Source organism: Protomyctophum parallelum, assembly GCF_964188405.1.
Source record: "Protomyctophum parallelum genome assembly, chromosome: 9".
NCBI classification, from domain to species: Eukaryota; Metazoa; Chordata; class Actinopteri; order Myctophiformes; family Myctophidae; genus Protomyctophum; species Protomyctophum parallelum.
Window position 1 is genome coordinate 1,060,786 of NC_139706.1, and position 19,152 is coordinate 1,079,937.

At 44.8% G+C, this 19,152-nt stretch overlaps 1 long non-coding RNA gene across 1 annotated transcript; it reads right to left on the reverse strand.

Moving 5' to 3' along the window:
- Nucleotides 1–5,397: 5,397 nt before the first annotated feature.
- Nucleotides 5,398–7,639, reverse strand: LOC310864246. The gene is made up of 3 exons (XR_014569727.1): nt 7,607–7,639; nt 7,408–7,501; nt 5,398–5,497 (listed from the first exon to the last, which is right to left on the reverse strand). It is a non-coding gene; the product is annotated as an uncharacterized lncRNA (long non-coding RNA).
- Between the last annotated feature and the right edge of the window lie 11,513 nt (nt 7,640–19,152).

Below are 19,152 nucleotides of genomic sequence, written 5' to 3' on the forward strand. Positions count from 1 at the left end.
TGCCTCCCACGGAGGATCCAGTAGTGCCTACGGAGTTCTGCAAAAGCTCGCTCCGGACCAGAGTGGAGCAGCCTCTCATCAAAGTCCTTGATGAGCAGTTTAGTGATGGGGTGTACGGGATCCAGCACAACAGGGTGCAAAGGGGACTGGAGGGGGCCCTGAACATTCCGGGGCCTTCCGCCAACCCTTATGAGGCCTGTCTGCCCATCAAGTTCGGGGGCAAGGGTTCTGAGCCTGCTGTTGAGGCGCAGAGGTTTGTTGGCCCGTAGGGCTTTCAGCTCCATGGGGAAGCTCTCAGTTTGGCATCGTTTGATGAGTTGGAGCTCAGCATCCATATAGGTTGGGGCTGGTGAACTCGCAGGAGTTTGACTGTGGAGCTCATCGGAGGTGAGTTGTACCAAGTCCTTCCATGAGGGGTACTGAGTGGAGTTGGGGGGCAGCTGACCCAGAGTTTGGATGGTGGTCAAGTTGCAAAGGGTGAGACCTTTAACTTCCGAAAGATCTGGTTGGGTTGTGCTTGCAGGCCGGACGGGCCAACGGTCGTGTGGTTGCTTAAGGGAAGCAGGTCCATTTTTCCAACGATTTGGCTGGGATAGGTCAGCAAGGGTTTTTCCTCTGGCAATGTCGCCAGCAGGATTGTTGTGGGAATCCACATATCGGCCTTGGAGGGTCCATCCCAGCTGTGTGTGCACTGCCAGGGGGCCTCCCTGGGGGCCTCTTCTCACCGGCTCTATAGGTGAGATCAAGTGGGAGTTGTCGGATCCAATCAAGATCAGAGGCTGGACCTTTCGGAAGGATCGAAGGGGGATATCCCTCAGGTATGGATAGCGCCGCTTGAGGGACTGGATGGGGTAGGTTTGGTCGATGAGGTCAATACCTTCGGCTGTGAAAGCTTGCTTGAGAGGGTATCTGACTGATGGTGTGAGTATGGGCGATATCTCAAACTGCACACTTTTCCCTTCAAGGTGGGTAAGCTCTGATCGGATGGTGCGAAGAGCCAATACCTCCCTCTTCCCCTTCAACTGGAGATGTTTGACTGCAGCCGGGAGGATCATGGACCGGACTGAGCCATCATCCAGAACCGCATGTGTACTGAGTGAAACATTGTTGTGCCATAGAAGTACTGGGACAACTTTAAGAAGTACACGGTCGGAAGGATTGGAATGAGAGAAGTAGATCTTGCTTTGTGGGCGGGAAGGATCCGACCTTGGCTCTGAGTCGGCCACGAGATGCAAGACCCGAAGATGAAGTTGACCGCAGTCAGGACAGGGCTTTTCCAGGGAGCAATCACTAGACAAGTGAGAGGTACGGCCACACTTCCAGCATCTGTTGCCCCTCAGTAGCCATGATCGCAGTTCCTCCTTAGTCTGAGACTCGATCTTGGGACATCTGGTGATGTAGTGATCGTTGGCCCGGCAGAACAGGCAGTGAATGTTAGGCTTGTTATAGGATTTTTCCGGGGATTTGGATTTCTGAAAAGACTGGGTCTGAGGGGCATCTGGTTCCGAGCCATGATAGACAGCTGCTTGGCTCTTGTTCTTGGTTGTCTTAGGTGGCCTGGTATTGGGTTGCTCCTGCTGTTGGCCACCGTGGTACCGCTGAACGAGACGGTTAGAGAGCCTCTGCTGTTGAGCCTTGGATTGCAGCCATCCGGCCAAGTCCCTCAGGTTGTAGGGGTTAAGTGTGGCGACAGTGAGTTTGCCTTGTAGATGTAGGAACTCGATGAAGCTCTCCCTCAGGTATCTTGGCAGTTTGCTCAGCAGGCGGTCAACATGTGAGCAGTAGGCATGTGAATCTCGTCTCATCTCACGATTCGATACGCATCTCGATGCACTGCCAGCGATACGATACATTAGAGATATATGGAATCCCCTGTCGATACGATGCGATACGATTCTCCCTCTTCCCGATGCGATGCGATGCGATAACCATTTAGTTCAAATCAATGCGATACGATGCGATTCACCCCTCTACCGATACGATGCGATTTGATGGCGATTCATCACAATAGAAAGGATTTATATTAAAGCTCTATGAATTTCCCAAAACATGTAAAAAAGCATTACATTTAAATTCAAAGCAATTTATTGTTTTACTGTAGGTTAGTATTATAGCTCTGCATCTCAAACAACCCAACTTATAGAATTATGTAAGTAAACAAAGGGTCTGCTCTCTGCTGGTTATTGTGGAATTGTTAGATTACTAATAATCATAGGCTATAGTATAATTATTATATCTCAAAGGTCAATTTGAGGTTTTGAGTATAGAGGGTTCAAGAGATTAAAATGTAATAGCCTATCGTTCATCAATTAATGTTACCAACATATAAATAGAAAAGAAACAAATAAACAAAACAAAAATTACAGGTCACACTTGTAGTGCTGTCAAACAAATCTATGTCTAGTTTAATATGCAACAGTTTTATAATATAATTGCCTATGTATAGTGGGGGTCCCCACTTGATCTCTCACTCTCAGCTAAGTGGTCGTTGGCTTGACCTGAAAAACATTGAAGACCCTGGCCTGCATGTATTATTAACGTTATAAATACATAGCAGATGTACAAGCTCACAACGCGTCTCATCCACACCCGCTGTGAGCTTGTGGATCTGCAATTTTAGGCGTGCGACACCGTCTTGCTGCAGAATATAAATAAGGCTTCTATCCCAGAGAACAGCAGGGGAAAGCTGGACAGTGGAAAGTTGTAAACAACTTTAAACGCAAGCAGTACTACTACACCCTGCTGTGGCGTTGTTGTTGTTGTTTTACACGTGTGTGCAGACTGCAGAAGCTTTCTTTAATTACAAATTGATGAGGATCGCGACGCAGATTTGCGTCGGATAATCAGCAAGCACAGCTGTGGAGTGTGGATCAGATTAATTACGAGCAGTCCAGCACGCAGCGCTACAGTGAAAAGTCAACTGATCGACGGACAAAGCTACTCAACTATTTTATAAAGCTAAAGAGTAAAGGTGGTGCTTCTTGTTTAATGCGTGGGGCTCACTTCTGTTAGTCGCGGGTGCTCTTTATAGTCTGAGCTTCTGTTCACTGACTGTGGGCGCGTTCGGAAATACCACACCGGAGCACACTCTCCTATTAGTTTGCATTGCACAGTGGGCTCAGTGCGCTATTTCCGAACGTGCCCTGTGTGTGCGCTGCGAGCTATGGCTGCGAGAGACCTTTTTTTTCTTCCTTTTCTGATGGTGTGTTCAATGCGCCTCGGAAACACAGGATAGGGTGAAATTTACCATGAAAAAACGGTGCAACCACGGATTTTACCGATGCAAGCACTCTGCGAACGATGCATCGAGATTTCACCTGTCAATTTTACCGATGCACAGTGAATGAACCGATTCACTCGCATCGCGCACGTCATAATCGATGAATCGATACGTATCGATTATTTTCCACATGCCTAGTGAGCAGCAGTTGAGCTCGTAGCCGGTAGGACCCTCAAGAGATTCGAGCATGCTGACAAGCAGGTGAACCTGAAGTGAGAAGTGCTGGACAGCTTGGGGGTCATTGGATTTGACGTCCGGGGCTGTAAGGATCGCTGCAATCTCACTCTGAGCCAGCTGGTGGGGTTGACCGTACTGCAGCTGCAGGGCCTGCATCGCCGCAGTGTAGGGCTCCACCTGATGGCGGCAAGACTGGGCGATCATCTGAGCCTCAGGGAATTTGAGGTGCTCAAGAAGGACATGATATTTATATTTTTCACTCAATTGAACATGAGGATCGAGCAGGTTGTCGAGTGCCAGCTTCAGGTTGGCAAAGTCTTTTTCATTGTCTTGAATGAAGTCAGGGATTGAAGGCTTTGGGATGCCATACACGGCTGGCCCATAGGGATGATGAGCTGGTGGTTGGCATGGTACCTGTACAGGAGGCACCTGGCCTGAAAGAGGTGGCCGAAGTTGGGCCCCAGCATAGTGAATAGGCGGAGAAGGAGGCAGTGACTGGAGACGGCCAGCAGAGGGAGCCAGAGCGTGGTGGAAGGTTTGAAGGTTTGGTGACAGAAGTGGCTGGGAATAGGCAGGATGCAGTCGAGAGGGGGTAGAGTGGGAATGGACCACTTTGACTGGGGAGCAGATGATCTGCTGAACTGGGTGTATGGCTGAAGGAGGCTTTCGTGATTGAGTGGGGGGAGGTGGAGCTGACCGGTTCTTCTTAACTGTACTTGGAGGGAGGTTGTAGAGATGTCCCCACATGCTGAGGCCTGTTGCCCTGTGGGGCTTCTGACCCCTGCCGGCCAGTGAGCCTGTATTGGTCTCCTAGGGGTAGCAGGGCTCCTCCTGATGTCTCAACCCCCTCTTCAGGCTGTGTTGGGCTCATCTGATGAGTGAGGGATTCAAGGTATTCATTTAAATGCACTACCACCTCCTCGGGGTAGTCCTCTGCTTTGGAGTTGAGGGAAGGAGCACCTTCCCCCAGCTCCAGTGCACCTCCCTGTGCTCCAAGGAGGAGACCGGTGGGAAGTGCTCCCCCTACTGCTCCAAGGTGGTGGTCATCTGGCTCCTCCATTTGTTGGTTGCCACTCATTAGCAAGGTGCTAATGTGAGCTAGCAGGTTGGACCTCTCTCTCCCTTGCCTGCATAGCTCCTCCATTTTCTTCCTCATGGCCTCCATTTCTTCCTTCCCCTCCATCTCTGCTCTTTTTAGAGTTTCGGCCATGTTGGCCAGGGACTCCATGGTCGGTGTGGCCTTTTGTGGGGGGGGCTGTGCCGTCCCATACCTCTGTGGTTTCTGTCTATCCCTGCCAGGGTAGGTCTTGGGCAATGTTCCTCCACTTTCCTCTTGCAGCATATTTTCAATGCAATTTCAATGTTTTTAGTGTAGTATCAATCAAGTCAATGTCTTATTTGGGCAGTCAGCATCCGGCTCGAAGGACCATATTAAAGTTTGTTGTTCAGTGAAATTGCTGACCACCCAAAATTGTTCAAATCAAAGACACTTGACATTGACTTGTTTCCAGTTGATATTCAGTGTATTTATTTCCACATTTCCAGACACCATGGTTATTTGTCAGTGACGCATGGCTGGTCTGGAGTGGAGAGCTGTGTGAGTGAACTGTGTGTGGAGTGAGTGTGAGTGTTTGTAGTGGAGCACACCTGAGCTGACAATGGCAATCAACCCAGAGTGCTGATGGCAGACACCTGTGTGTGATTGGTGCAGTGGTGGAAGGGGAGTTGTGAAGGGTTTTGTCCACCAGAGGCTGCCATTTGGATAGCAAGCAGATAATTCACAACATTATAGTAAAATATGTATCTTGTTTTGTCAAGCCCAATATGTCATGACATGAAATAAATTGATTTAACCACAATAACAGTCACAAAAAGGCCAATATAACTGCTGAGAGAGAGAGAGAGAGAGAGAGAGAGAGAGAGAGAGAGAGAGAGAGAGAGAGAGATTTAATTAAAAGAAGCTCTTGGTCTATCTATAATCTATGATGATTTGTAATCTTTGTTTACCTGTTGTGTTGTGTGTTTGTTCAGCCTGGAGAGCTGAAGGGAAACAAATAACACAATAAATTAGCTTCACAACAGAGAACGTGGATTGTCTCTATTACTCTAATACATTGTCTCCACCAGGTCGGTCATTACATTTCGACCCGTAACTCTTGAATCAAAGGTCGTACAATCACTGACATTCCCTGGATTCCTTGGATCATGACAACTACCCTCACAGTCAATGACCACCGCAGAAAGTTTCAAACACCCAGTTCTCTTTTCTCATTGGACAATATTTTCCCCCAGCGATGGGATCCACGCAATGTTAACGTCACCAAAGGCCAGCTAGCTGGCCCTGGCACTTGAAAGAAGACGCCCAGCAGTGAAAACTTGAACTCTGATTGGCTAAGGAACCTGTCAATCTCTATATTGCTCCCATTCATTTCAACAGCAAGGGGATTCAGTGGAGTTTATGAAGGCCTTACCCGGAGACAACAAAAGGAAATAATCCCATTGGTTAAAAAATACCAAGCGCTGTTGTACCTGCACAGAATGGAAGCAGAGCATCCAGCCTGTCTGAGTGAGAAATAGTGCAGTGGCAGCGAAATAAATACAATATATAATATTTGTTAAAAAGAAAAACTTATTATAAAATATAAATTTCTGCATCAGGAAAGTGCAGGGCCAGCAGAGAAGGCCTTGCTGGCCCACCACTAAAATGTGTTTCAATCAGCTAGAGCGCGACACTACATGTGTTGTGCAGCGACGTTGTCCCACTCCCCAAACTATGTGTAAATTTGTATTGGTGGATATCTGCTTTGTGCCTGTTCCTGGAATATAGCTATTTTAACTAAGTTTCAAATGGCATAGTGGACGGACGACACATTTTGTTTCACTACCGTGAACAATCCTCAAATATGAAGTGCGTCAGGAACAAAGTGAGGGGTACATTGTTCCTGCCGCACTTCATATTTGAGGATTGTTCACGGTACATTACGGTATAGTATTACTTTATAGCATGTATAGCCTATAGTTCAAAACTTCAAACGGCCACCATCAAACAGTGAGTAAGAAAAATCTCTGCTGTGTGTCGTTAAAGGACATTTATTATCACCTGGCTTTCAGACAGAAGTATCCTACATAAACTGATGTCGACAAGACCGGTATAGGTCGAAGCGTGTCGGTTTAATAAAGTTTTCCGCCTTTTTAACTATTAAGTGTTCCCGGATCTCCGCTTTTTTCTACAAATGAACTGACTATAATGTGAATTGTTTAGTCCAAACATTACAACTCACAGGACATGTTTCATAACACTGTGTGTAAAGTTATTTTGTAATTGCCCAACAGGGGAAGCCATCAGTCCTTGACCTGAAAAATGTTGAGCACCACTGACACAGGTTTTACAGAAAACTTTTAGGATTTAGAAGCCATTTGTTTTTAATTGTTTACATTAGTAGGCTATTTTATTAATTCTTTTTTTTTTTTTTTTTTTTACATTGTTTGTATGGTCTGTTGGATGTTGGTTGTTTTAAAATGAACCTCTATTTCATTTTACCAATAGATTGTACTAAAAAAGGACTCATAGCATGACACCGAGTGCCGCGCTATGAGCTTGTAGATCTGCTATTTTTGAAAAATTGTGAAAATGTGGTGCAAATCTTTGACTATATATTCTTTCAAAGTGAACATTTTTTATTAAAATATTTGGAACAACATATTTTCAGATGGGGGTCCACGGCCAAATGCATATTATTCTGGGGGTCCTTGACATGAAAAGGTTTGAGCACCACTGACATACAGAAACAGGATTTTAAGAAACTGTCATGAATTAGAAGACATTTGTAGTTATATATTTAATGCAGGCGTCAAAAACAGTTAAAGGACATTGGAGTACAAAGTAATACTAAGTGTAATCAGTGTAAACACATGTAGTAAGATGTGTTTCAGTCTCTGAGTCTACTCACAGCAGTCTGCAGGTTCGTCTGAGCCGTCCCCACAGTCATCTGCCGTGTCACACTTCCACCACAACGGAATGCACTTGTAGTTCTTACAAGCAAACTGACGGGAGAGACGACACACATCTTTAGAATGACTATCGACAGCAGACACGAGACCTATAAAGACATAAACGCGTATAACACAAGTGAACTGGAGGTGAATCACCTGGCTGGCAGTGCAGCTGGACATGCACTGCTTGTTGTCAGCTGCCAAGTAGAAGTAGATGGGACAGGAACACTTGTAGCCTCCTCCAGGTGAGAGCAGACACAGGTTACTGCATCCTCCATTGTTGGTCTGACACGGATGAGCAGACACTGCAGGAAAACATGTACACATGTAATGAATATGAGAGCCCTGAATACTATTACTATACTGATACAATACTACTACTACTAATCAAACGCAGAAACGTCAGTTCAGTCAGTCAACCTCAAGGGAGGTTCTTGCCATGCTCAAAGGCCCATACTATGCTCAAGGGGTTAACATACTGCATTACTATGTGGGAGTATACGTGTGTGCAAGTCTCACACGTCATTCGCCGATGTGGCAGTCAGCTGACTAATTGGGCAGGCTACTAGACTCCATGCTCTTCCTGCCTTCCTCTGCATGGTTCCCGGTTGTATGTGATGTTATTATCGTGGTTATTGCTGCTGCTTTTGCTGTCCGCGTGTACAGCTACTGCTGCTTAAATTATGCTTCTCAGCTACTGTCCATGCCGTGATTAGGGCCTGCAGGTTGTATCCAAAATATTAAGTTTGATATGATTCTGCTAATGCTGCTGAGCTCGATTATGTGGCTTCAACAAGCTTCATAATAGCCTGTTCTGGTAATTAAGCCGGATGCACAGACAGTGCTGCAGCTTCTATTGTAATGTGGTACGTGTCTAGTGTCTACAGTCAAAGCCACGCTTTCATTTTGCTGATGTTTTGCCAAGTCAGCTCAGGTGCAGTGTTTGTCCCCTCCAGCTATGGGTCCTCAACTCATGTGCAGTGGTTGCCACGTGTGCTTTTATAAGCAACTTTGGGCTTGTTTTCTGTAGTCAATCGTTGTTCTGGGGTTCTGTCATGGATCCAAATGACCTTGTCCAATGAAATGTATTGTTTCAAGTCATTGTAGTCATTAGGGTATATATATTGTAAGCTAAGTTCTCACGTGGTGAGTCCTAGGTATGGGATGGTTCCACATCTAGTTGCTTTCTTTCTCAAGATCTGGCAACTCTGCTGCCTGTTTGTCTCCAGTTTCATTCATTTTGAAGCAAGACTTCAGTCACACTCTAGTATTACTTAACACTTTCTATATGTGCTTTGAAAGTATTGCCGTGAGTTAACTACCTTAACAGTTTGACTGTTTTACACGCTTAACCCGCATTTTAATCAACCCCCCTTCACTGCCGAGATTGTTGTATTACCTTTAGAGCATACGCTGAATTATTTGGGCTTTTAATCTGCGAAAATCCAGCGAAAAAAGCTCCCTCGGTTTGTTGTGATCCGAGCGTATCATCCACCATGTTGGTGCACCCGGAAGACGCACACAAGACTCGTCTCATGAGGCGTTGCACCCCATGCATTTCCATTGGCCTCAATTTCCCAGAAGCCCTAGCAGCCCACAGCATGTGACGATTTCCGGGTTCGTCATCAAAGCGAATGCATCTAGTCTCTATCTCCGCGACGAAGACGGATTTTCTTTTTATTTATTACAATACAGCGGATTAAACACATAAAACAAAAGGCGTGCATGTCGTATATCGCAGCGACAATAACCTGGATGAAACCATTCCCGGCACGGAAACTGTTTTAATGGCAATCTCTATAGATTTGGTGCTTTACTGCTTGTAGCCATGTGGTTTGTTGAGGTTTCCTCATTGCCATGAGGGCTTGTTCATGCTAAACTAATGCTAAAGCTAGCACCCTTTCACCCGTGATTTATTTGTTTCAGTTTTGAATTTATATGTGGCATAGTTATTATTCTTAAAGTTTTTCCATGTTTCCATTCAGGACAGTATCATACGTTATTGTTAATTAATCTCAATCGATTCAGTTATGTGCAGTGTCATATTAACTCCTTGATGGCCAAGGCTACGTCAAGCCCATAGACTGCCATGTTAATTGACGTAGTAAATCAACAAATCCCTCCAAGCCAATGACGTTATCTGCGTAGTAGACGTACTGCCCTGTCAGTACGTCTTTTTATAACAAAATATTGCAATTGTTTGACATTTTTTTAATTATTTGTATGTAATCTACCAAAAACCGGCCGAAAACCGCGCGATCGTGCACTATCGTGCACGCGCGCCGTCTCTATGTGATCCGCGGCAAAAAATGTGATATTTTGGGATGTTCCTGGCCGTTTTTAAGCTTAATCTGACTAAGTTATGACAAAGCTAATGTTAGTTTAGCAATCCGGACGGACAAGCTATAAGCTAGGGGTCAAATTAGCTTCCTTTGTTTACCTCGTTTGACAGGAAGTGATTTAGCCAGATTTAACACTTTTGTCAAAATCAGAATAATGGAACGTTCCTGCCATCAAGTGGAATTTCTGGGTATTACTTTGAAATCGAAAGTAAAACTTGATGTATTGTATTTAGATCGCTGATCCCTCTTATTGCATTAAAATGACGAATTAAGAAATGGGGCATTGGCCAGCATTGGCCAGATTTGGCGACTTTTTGAATGGCAATCGAAAAATGTGAGATATGACCACAATGTCACGAAATGTCTCATTTTATAGCTCCAAGTCACTACTTTACAATGAAAAAATAATTATGATTATAGCTTGTTCCATCGTTTACTTATAAGCTTTTTAGTAGACCTTGGTTTCAGTGATAAGTCAAACCAAGGTGTACTAAAGTGCTTATAAGTAAACGAAGGAACATGCTAGGAACATATTTTGTTTTTCGGTGTAAACTAGAGATGTGCAGCTTTAAAATTAGATATTTCGTGACATTGTGGTCATATCGCACATTATTCTATTGTCATTCAAAAAGTCAGCCAAAGCTGGCCTAAGGCACAATAAGATGTTATTAAAGGTTGGCAACTTGGCCATTAGTGGGTTAAAGTAGGTTAAGATTGCAAATTGCATTTGCAGTAATCTCATGTCAAGTGTCATAGCCTTCTGTCTAGTTTATTTACTTCTGTAAGATTTGTTTCTAGCTGTTTATTTTGGATGTATTTCTTAATGGGCATTTAATTAGTGCTTCCTTTGTCGTTTTATCATGTCTCAGCTTCACTATACGGGTTGAGCTGTCTTGGAGAAGAGTTGAAAGCCTTAACAAACTGCTGCCTCCGTCCGCCCCTCAAGCCTATCTAGCTGTCGGTCTAGTCACTCTAGTGTATACCCTCCTCACTCTCTTTGAGGTCAGAAGTTCAGATCAATATATACGTATACGTATATAGCGTCTTGTCAGTGTGCGTCCCATTGCCCATTTGTCACTTTTAATGTCTCAGATTCATATTGTATGTTCTGTTGATCAGTCCTCGAGTGGGATTAGGTAATGGCAGTTGCTCCGTGGGACTGAAGATGTTTCAGAAGGTGGTAGGTTAGCAGCTCGCTGTGTTGCTTCATTTTGCACAGCTAACATCCACTGCCAGGAGCTCTAAATTGAAACTCATAAGCAATAATTCATCACTTATCTGTGAGAGGATCTGGGTTGAAGGAAGGCAGCCATAGACTATGTCTATGTTCGCAGCAAGCTTGGCTTCCGTGTCGCAGTGCTTGTGCGACCTATCGGTTGTGGTTTCCCCGGTGCAGTCTGGGAAATGTACTCTTGCCAGTTGTATTCAGATCAGTAATTGATTTGATGTCGCTCAGTGCCACTATAGTATTGAGTAACAGCATTAGGGAAATGTAACCAAAATGTAACCAAGTGTAACCCGAACCTTAACCCAACAGGATAATTATGTCATAGGTATACATGGAGGCCTCATATCTGGTCTCGAAACGAGCCTCCAGATTCCTAAGGCCGCCCCTGGTTAGTTGTGTGACCTCATGCAGTGTGTCATCAGGACGACGGATCCAAATGTTTGGCTCATGGTGCTCATTAAACGTCTATGTTAAAGTAGTCTATAGTCGTGCAAAATGGCTAGTATATCTTGTTAACCTATTCAACATCGCAGTTAGTAGGGATGGGGCAGATTTTCTTGTGGCTGCTTGGTAGCTACTTTATCATTCAAAAGACTCAAAAAATGGGACCCAGTGCCTCCTTCGATCCTCTGCACTCGGCACCAATGGTCGGAATGGAGTAAGTCCCTGCGTCATACTAGCGTCACGTCCAGGGGCTGTACGTGTACATCAATCTGCTCACTCTACTGAAATAAGAGCTAGGCTCCTGCCCTCGGGCCTCATGACTCGGCAAAGCTGTTTTTCTGCTCATCTTAGTTATTGCAACTAATGGCATTGGATGACAGTAATCAATTCATAGCTAATTGCATAGATGTTGTCAAACAACCGTAGCCTTTGTCATTGCTTCTTCATAGAAGCTGTTTAGCGTTGTGTTAAATTAATTAATAATATTAATTAATTATTAATAATAATTAATATTTAATAAAAAAGAAAAAAAAATACTATTCAGGACAGGCACATATATAGGCATGCTTTCTCTCAAAGCATATCATGTTTTATCTGTTATCTGTGGCTCATTCGTTCATCAGGTCATGACCCCCATGATCTTTTGGTCCTAAGCTTTCTTTCAGCACAATCACAGATGTCCTGGGTCGCTCAGTCAGGAGATTCACCAATGCTTCTTCAGCCGGTGTGGGCCGGTTGGGGTTTCTTCGAAAGTGATTGTTCTAGTATCTAGCGAAGAAGTAAGTCCATCACCATCACCCATGTGCAGGCTGCAGTGCTGTCGATCCTGCAGCATTATAGATTGCTTGCATGGGACATCTCATCTTAGTTCTGGACGAGAGTGGTATCGAACAGTTCTCGGTTCTGCATGCCATGAAGCTTAACTTATTTAAAGCTCAGAATCAATTGCTCAAAGGCCGCATGAGAGCATATGCCGCTCATGTAAGTTAATTCATAAAGGGCCTCTATCACTTGGGTGTTTAAATAGTTTAGGATTAAGATCTAAGGCTTATCTTTAAGTATTGGTATCTCGGCTCGTGGGTGTGGGAAGTCTCTCCATGCTTAGGATCCCCTATTCACTCTTTAATTCATTCAGTCAGGATGAAGTATAAGTAACTCTGTCTCTGCTCGTGTCTTTTAGTTCTGCATTGGGCAACCTGCTCTGGCTGCGTTCCGGATTCCAGAAGGTGGCGTAAGCCCTGCTTAATCGGCTATCGGTCTCCTCAGCACATTCCCTGGCTACTCCTGATTCTACTGCCATGCTGATGTGCCAGCCGAAACTCAGGCCAGTGGTCCTCAGCTGCCCTTGAATCATCATTATGTGCATCTAATCGGGAGAGCTTGCAGTTGTTGATTCAGGATGTAATGAATACAAGTGCTGTATTCGATCAGGATGGTAATTTGTATTACCTTGCATATACGGTGGTCGCTGGAGGTAGTTCAGTTGGTGGCATGTCACAAGCTAATGTTAATAATGGTTCGTTAGATGTTCCACTACAGCGGCATTAGAGGAACATCGGGGTAATGGTGGTTTCCTCTCTTGGCGTTAGAGGAACGCTGGCGTAATGGTTAAGTATAGATTTTCTTCTACAGTGGCATTAAAGGAACATCGGGGTAATGGTGGTTTCCTCACTCCGGCGTTAGAGGAACGTTGGGGTTGCACTACATGTAAGACTGTGAAATAGTTCAGGTAAACCTCTCGTAAATTAGAATATCCTTGCAGGATCCAGAAATGCATAGCTTGTATTTCGTCACTATTCTAGTGGGACATCTGCCAGGATGTATATTGGTTGAGAATTCCCGTAGGCTGATGGTGTTTCCTCATAAGGAACGTCGGCGTAATTGGGCCAATGGTGTGTCCTCATACTGGCAGTAGAGGAACGTTGGCGTTGCACTACACGTAAGCCCTGCGAAAGCAGTTGTAGAATATTCCTCTATAGTGGCAATAGAGGAATGGCCTATCGGCGAGCGCAGCCATGCAGGCCTTTTTCAATTTAAGCTTAAGGTTAGTATGCTTGCACTCCAAATCAAATGGGTTTTGAGTCCGGCTTTCACCCCACACATTTCTTTTCTCAGAGATAAGCCTCACGGCTGGCAGTCATGGCTACACATAGCTCACGTAAAGTTAAATTATCCGTGCAACATCCAGAAATGCATAGCCGTGCATTTCGTCACTATCGAGTGGGATATCTGCCCGGATGTGTGTCGGTTGAGCTTTCCCGTAGGGCGTTCTCGGTTCTGCTTTGTTGGGGGGGGGTTAGCAAATCCGTGCAGGCTCCAGAAATGCATATTTGCATTTCGTCACTGTGCATTCATAGTGGGTCACCTGCCCGGATCGACGGTGAGAGTTCACCGAAGGTATGTTCTGCTCTTATGTTTTATGATGTTGCTTAATCATGCCGAGCAGGGAGAAATCCAGCAGAGCCGAACGCCAAGTCAAATATCATATGCACACTCATTACTCATTCTGCAATAAATATTGTTTAATCTATTCGTGAGTTGTCTGACTGAAGTCAAACGCAGATCGCGGAGCGGCAGAGTCAGTTCAGTCAGTCAACCTCAAGGGAGGTTCTTGCCATGCTCAAAGGCCCATACTATGCTCAAGGGGTTAACATGCTGCATTACTATGTGGGAGTATACGTGTGTGCAAGTCTCACACGTCATTCGCCGATGCGGCAGTCAGCTGACTAATTGGGCAGGCTACTTAAGCTCACTAGACTCCATGCTCTTCCTGCCTTCCTCTGCTCATGGTTCCCGGTTGTATGTGATGTTTTCTCCCACCACCACCCCAGCACCACCGGTGGGCTCTGCTATCTATGCTCCCCATGGGGGGGTTATTGTATATCTATCTCCCTGCTCTTATGTTTTATGATGTTGCTTAATCATGCCGAGCAGGGAGAAATCCAGCAGAGCCGAACGCCAAGTCAAATATCATATGCACACTCATTACTCATTCTGCAATAAATATTGTTTAATCTATTCGTGAGTTGTCTGACTGAACTACTATTATGTTACAATACTGTTTAGGGGTGCACAGTTATGAAATTATAATGACTGATGACCGATCTCCCATTATTTGCAGGGTCATATCCAGAGTTGGGTGTAACGAGTAACGGAAAATCTCGTTACTGTAACGACACTACTTTGGTCGGTAGCGAGTAATATAACGACACTACTCCTCCAAAATTGATAATCACACTACAGTTACTGGTCGCTTTAGTGCTGCAGTTACTCGTTACTTAATTGCGTCATGTGGCTGCTTTCAGCAGTGTTGCTTTGGACTAATGCACACAACGGAGATGAGTTGAACATGAACAGTAATGGTGCGCTGGAGTCGCGGACTAGAACATGTCAAATTTACGTCGTTTCGGTATTAAAATCTCCGCAACAGCGCTGCACTGCTCACAGCGAGCCAGTCTCCCACTGTCACAGACACAGAGACGGAGCAGTTGGGCTGTTGCCATGTCCGCTTATTATAAGCGACTTTAGGCTTGTTTTATAATAGCCTAGCCATGCTTCTTTTGGGCTTGTTTTCATAGACATGGCTGCTTGTTTCTCTTCCAAAACCTGGCAACACTGCCAGCTGGGAGGATCTTGTTTGTTGTAGAACGTATGTGCTCTCAGAGTCACAATCACTAGTTAGTTAATGCAGAGATGAATAAACCAAATATGCCGACATGAAAAACTACATTTAATGAGCATGGAGCAGGGAACTCCACATCATAAAGAAAGGGATCCTAAAGCACTGTGAACATATAGGCTACTGATTTCTCTCAGTCTCATTATTTTTATTTGAATATATTTGATTTGATTGATTGAAGAATTGATTAGAAGTTTGCATAGAAAAAGTTTTACAAGGTCAAGAGAACCACTGCACTAGACCGTTTTGGAAAGGCCCATTTTGTTTTATTCCTCCACAACCTGGTAAAGAGCATAAAGAAAGATGTTGTGTATGTCCTCCTTATTAGGATTATAAAGATTTGTTAAGTGGTAAATTATGTGACAATGCGACATGCAATTTTATGGAGTAACGCAAAAGTAATGTAACGAGTAATGTAACTAGTTACTTTCTCCAGGGAGTAATAAAGTAATGTAAGGCATTACTTTTTTCAAAAGTAATATGTAATATGTAGTGCCTTACTTTTATGAGTAACGGACCCCAACTCTGGTCATATCTGCCGATACCAAATCGGAAATGGAACCAATGGAAACAAGCCTATAGGTCCTCTAGGGGCTTGGCCCAAAGCCAATCAATACATACTGTAGCCTATACTCTTTTTCCAAGTGTGAATGAATGAATGAATTAAATGTAGAATTTTTAATTTATTTTGCTGGTGTAAACCGATGAAATAATCTGGATTATTTTGAGACCGATCCGATACCAATATGGCATTTGTATGGCCGATGTGGCCAATTCCGATTATACTATACTAATACTGTCTATTACTACTACTATGTCACGATATGACTATTATTATTGTTGCTGCTGTTGTTGTTGTTGTTGTTATTATTATAGGGTGTATTTATACTGTATACGTAATGCTTTTCAAAACAGATCAGATAATAATACAATGATAGTTAAAGTCATAAAACATTATGCAGAGTCATAATGAGAGTGTTGTGTACAGTAGGTGGTACAGACCCTCAGGTTGTTGATATGGGTGGTAGATCTGGATGTCCCATAGACGGTTCAGGTTTCTGATGAGTGTGGTGGTGTTGGTTCCCTGAGTCTTGTGAGCTCTGGAGATGGACCTGTACCTGGAGCTCCAGTAGATGTACTCCTCAAACAGGGTAATACCATCGATATGGTCCTGACGCAGAACTACAGACACACAAAACCAAAAGTGTCAGAATATTATGAAATAGCAATAAGACTATTTATAATAAGATATACAATGTTTTAGTAAAGTGTACTCTGAAGTAAATCATGTTCTTACTGCTTTAATTACTTTTTCTTCCACTACTCATGGACAACATTTACAAAAGCTGTTCTTGAACACAGTCAAATCTGGAGCATTCCTTTAACACAGAGTGTAAAATGGACCTGGAATTGTGTAATTACAGTGTCTTCAAAATGTTGCCCACAATAACTATGTATCAGTATGTGAGTATGATGTGTGTCTGTGTGTGTGTGTGTGTGTGTGTGTGTGTGTGTGTGTGTGTGTGTGTGTGTGTGTGTGTGTGTGTGTGTGTGTGTGTGTGTGTGTGTGTGTGTGTGTGTGTGCGTGCGCGTGTGTGAGTGTGCATGTGAGCGTATGTGCGTGCTTGCGTGTGTGGCTGCGTGCTTACATACGTGGCTGCGTGCATGCGTGTGTGGCTGCGTGCTTATATATGTGGCTGCGTGCATGCGTGTGTGCGTGAGTGTGGCTGCGTGTGTGTGTGTGCATGTGTGTGCGTTTGTGTGCATGTGTGTGTACGTGTCTGTACGTGTGTGTGTGTGTGTGTGTGTGTGTGTGTGTGTGTGTGTGTGTGTGTGCGCATGCATGAATTATGCCTTACATATTTAACTGCACACCAGTGTCATTCTTGTCTGTCTCCAATAATAGCAGATCTACAAGCTCACGACGCGTCGCATTGTGAGACTGTAGATCAGCTATATTTGGCTCTCTATGATTTGTGTTGACCAAAATATTTGTAAAAATGGCCAAATTCCATTCCAGAGGACCGACCGAAAGGCGGCATTGTTCGCATTGTGGCTGGCAAAACCGTCAAGCCGCTCTGGACGCGGCGCGGCCCCGCCCCCTCCTGCTTCCCGGCAGCAACAACAGGCACGTGCCCGGCCCACTTCCCCCTCCCACTCCCTCACACACACGCCGGCTGGCGCACGCATCGCCTGCTACAAACCCCCCTTCCTCCCCCTCCTCCCCCTCCTCCCTCTCTCCCCCCCCCACAAGCACGCTGGCACGTGCGTCAATGGACCTAACCCTAGAATGAATGTTCCTCCTCGCCTTCTTCGGGTTCCTGCGCTGCGCAGAGTTCACATCCTCCTCCGCCCGTTACGACCCTTCCCGTCATCCTAGCCTCTCCGACATCACCTTCCACTCCTCCGACTCCCTCACTTTCACCCTCAAACACAGCAAGACAGACCAGCTCGGGCGTTCCTCAGCAATCCACCTCTTCCGTACAGATCCCCCTCTCAGCCCCTACGAACCGCTACGTCTCCACGAGACGCTCCCTCAACGCCTCACCACACGACCCCCTGTTCACCACAGAGACAGGTTCCATCGCCACAAGCTCCTGGTTCCACAAGTTCCACCTCCGCCGAATCCTCACTCTGTCCAGCCTTCCCTCCCAGCTCTACTCGTTCCGCATCGGCGCAGCCACCACCGCGTCTAGGCGAGGCCTCTCGGACCACCTCATCCGAATCCTCGGCCGCTGGTCCTCCCAAGCCTACCCGTCCTGCATCAGGACCAACATCACAGACGTCCAAAACGCCCATCTCCACCTAGGCCGCCTATAAACCCTCTCCCCATTCTCGAGGATCCTCACTCGTGTCCCTTCCTGTGTGTGTGTGTGTGCGTGCGTGCGTGCGTGTGTGCAACCTGTGTGTCTGTTGGTTCCATCCAGGTTGGCAAACTCAATGCTGTTCCCCGTGCTCCAGTAGATGTGATTATTGATGTAGTCTAACGTCAGGCCCTTGGGCCTGGTGATCTCATCCTTCATTATGATGCTCCTGTTGGTGCCGTCCATCCCTATCCTCCCTATGTGGGGGTTGTTTCTGCCCTCGTCTGCCCAGTACAAGTAGCTGTCAGAGGAGACACTGTGTCAGGTCACTATTCACAACAAATCACACATACAGTACTGTCTGTACAGCAGTGGTTCTCAAACATTTTTGTCTCAGTGCACCTCGATCAGCAAAATAACGTAATAATTTTTGCATTGCATTGTTACTTTATAGAACCTTTGTGTCATTTTACGGTACGTAAACTAGTCATTTCCATGCAAATAACTTCATACTTGACGTTTACTTTAAACACTTGAACTTCAGCATCCCTATTCTGGGGGGAACATACACCAAAAATAGCTGATCCACAAGCTCACACAACATGTCTCTGTGAGACGCGTTGTGTGAGCTTGTAGATCGGATATATATACTCATACTCATGTGATACATCCTAGTCTTATACAAAAAAATAACTAATGTGACTTTTATTCAACTAGATCTGCAAGACTGTTAATTATGTTGTGTAGTAAACTAAAATAGGACTAAAACAAAATGCTGTGTTGTTCAAAAGACTAAGACTAAATCTTTAAAAATGTACACTGCATTAAGACTAATAATAAAAGACCACAATATTTTGATATTTAGTCGACTAAGACTAAACAATTTCAGAAGACTAAAATAGGACTAAAACTAAATGGTGTTATTCAAAAGACTAAGATCAGAATTTGCAGTCAAAATTAACAGTGCTGTAAGAGGTTATGGACCTTCGTCTAGGGTGAAGGGACATGACACAATTTGAGAGGAGACAGGGTGAAAAGAACTTCAATTTATTTGTAGCAGCTCTTTTCTTTCAGTTGCAGAGACAATTTGTACAATTCTGGTTCACAATTCTCCAATAAGTTAGCTTCAGAGTGCAGGTGCTATACTAACAAAACAAATCTAACTAGAAAACAAAAGTTTACCCCTACCTAAAGGCCCTAACAGA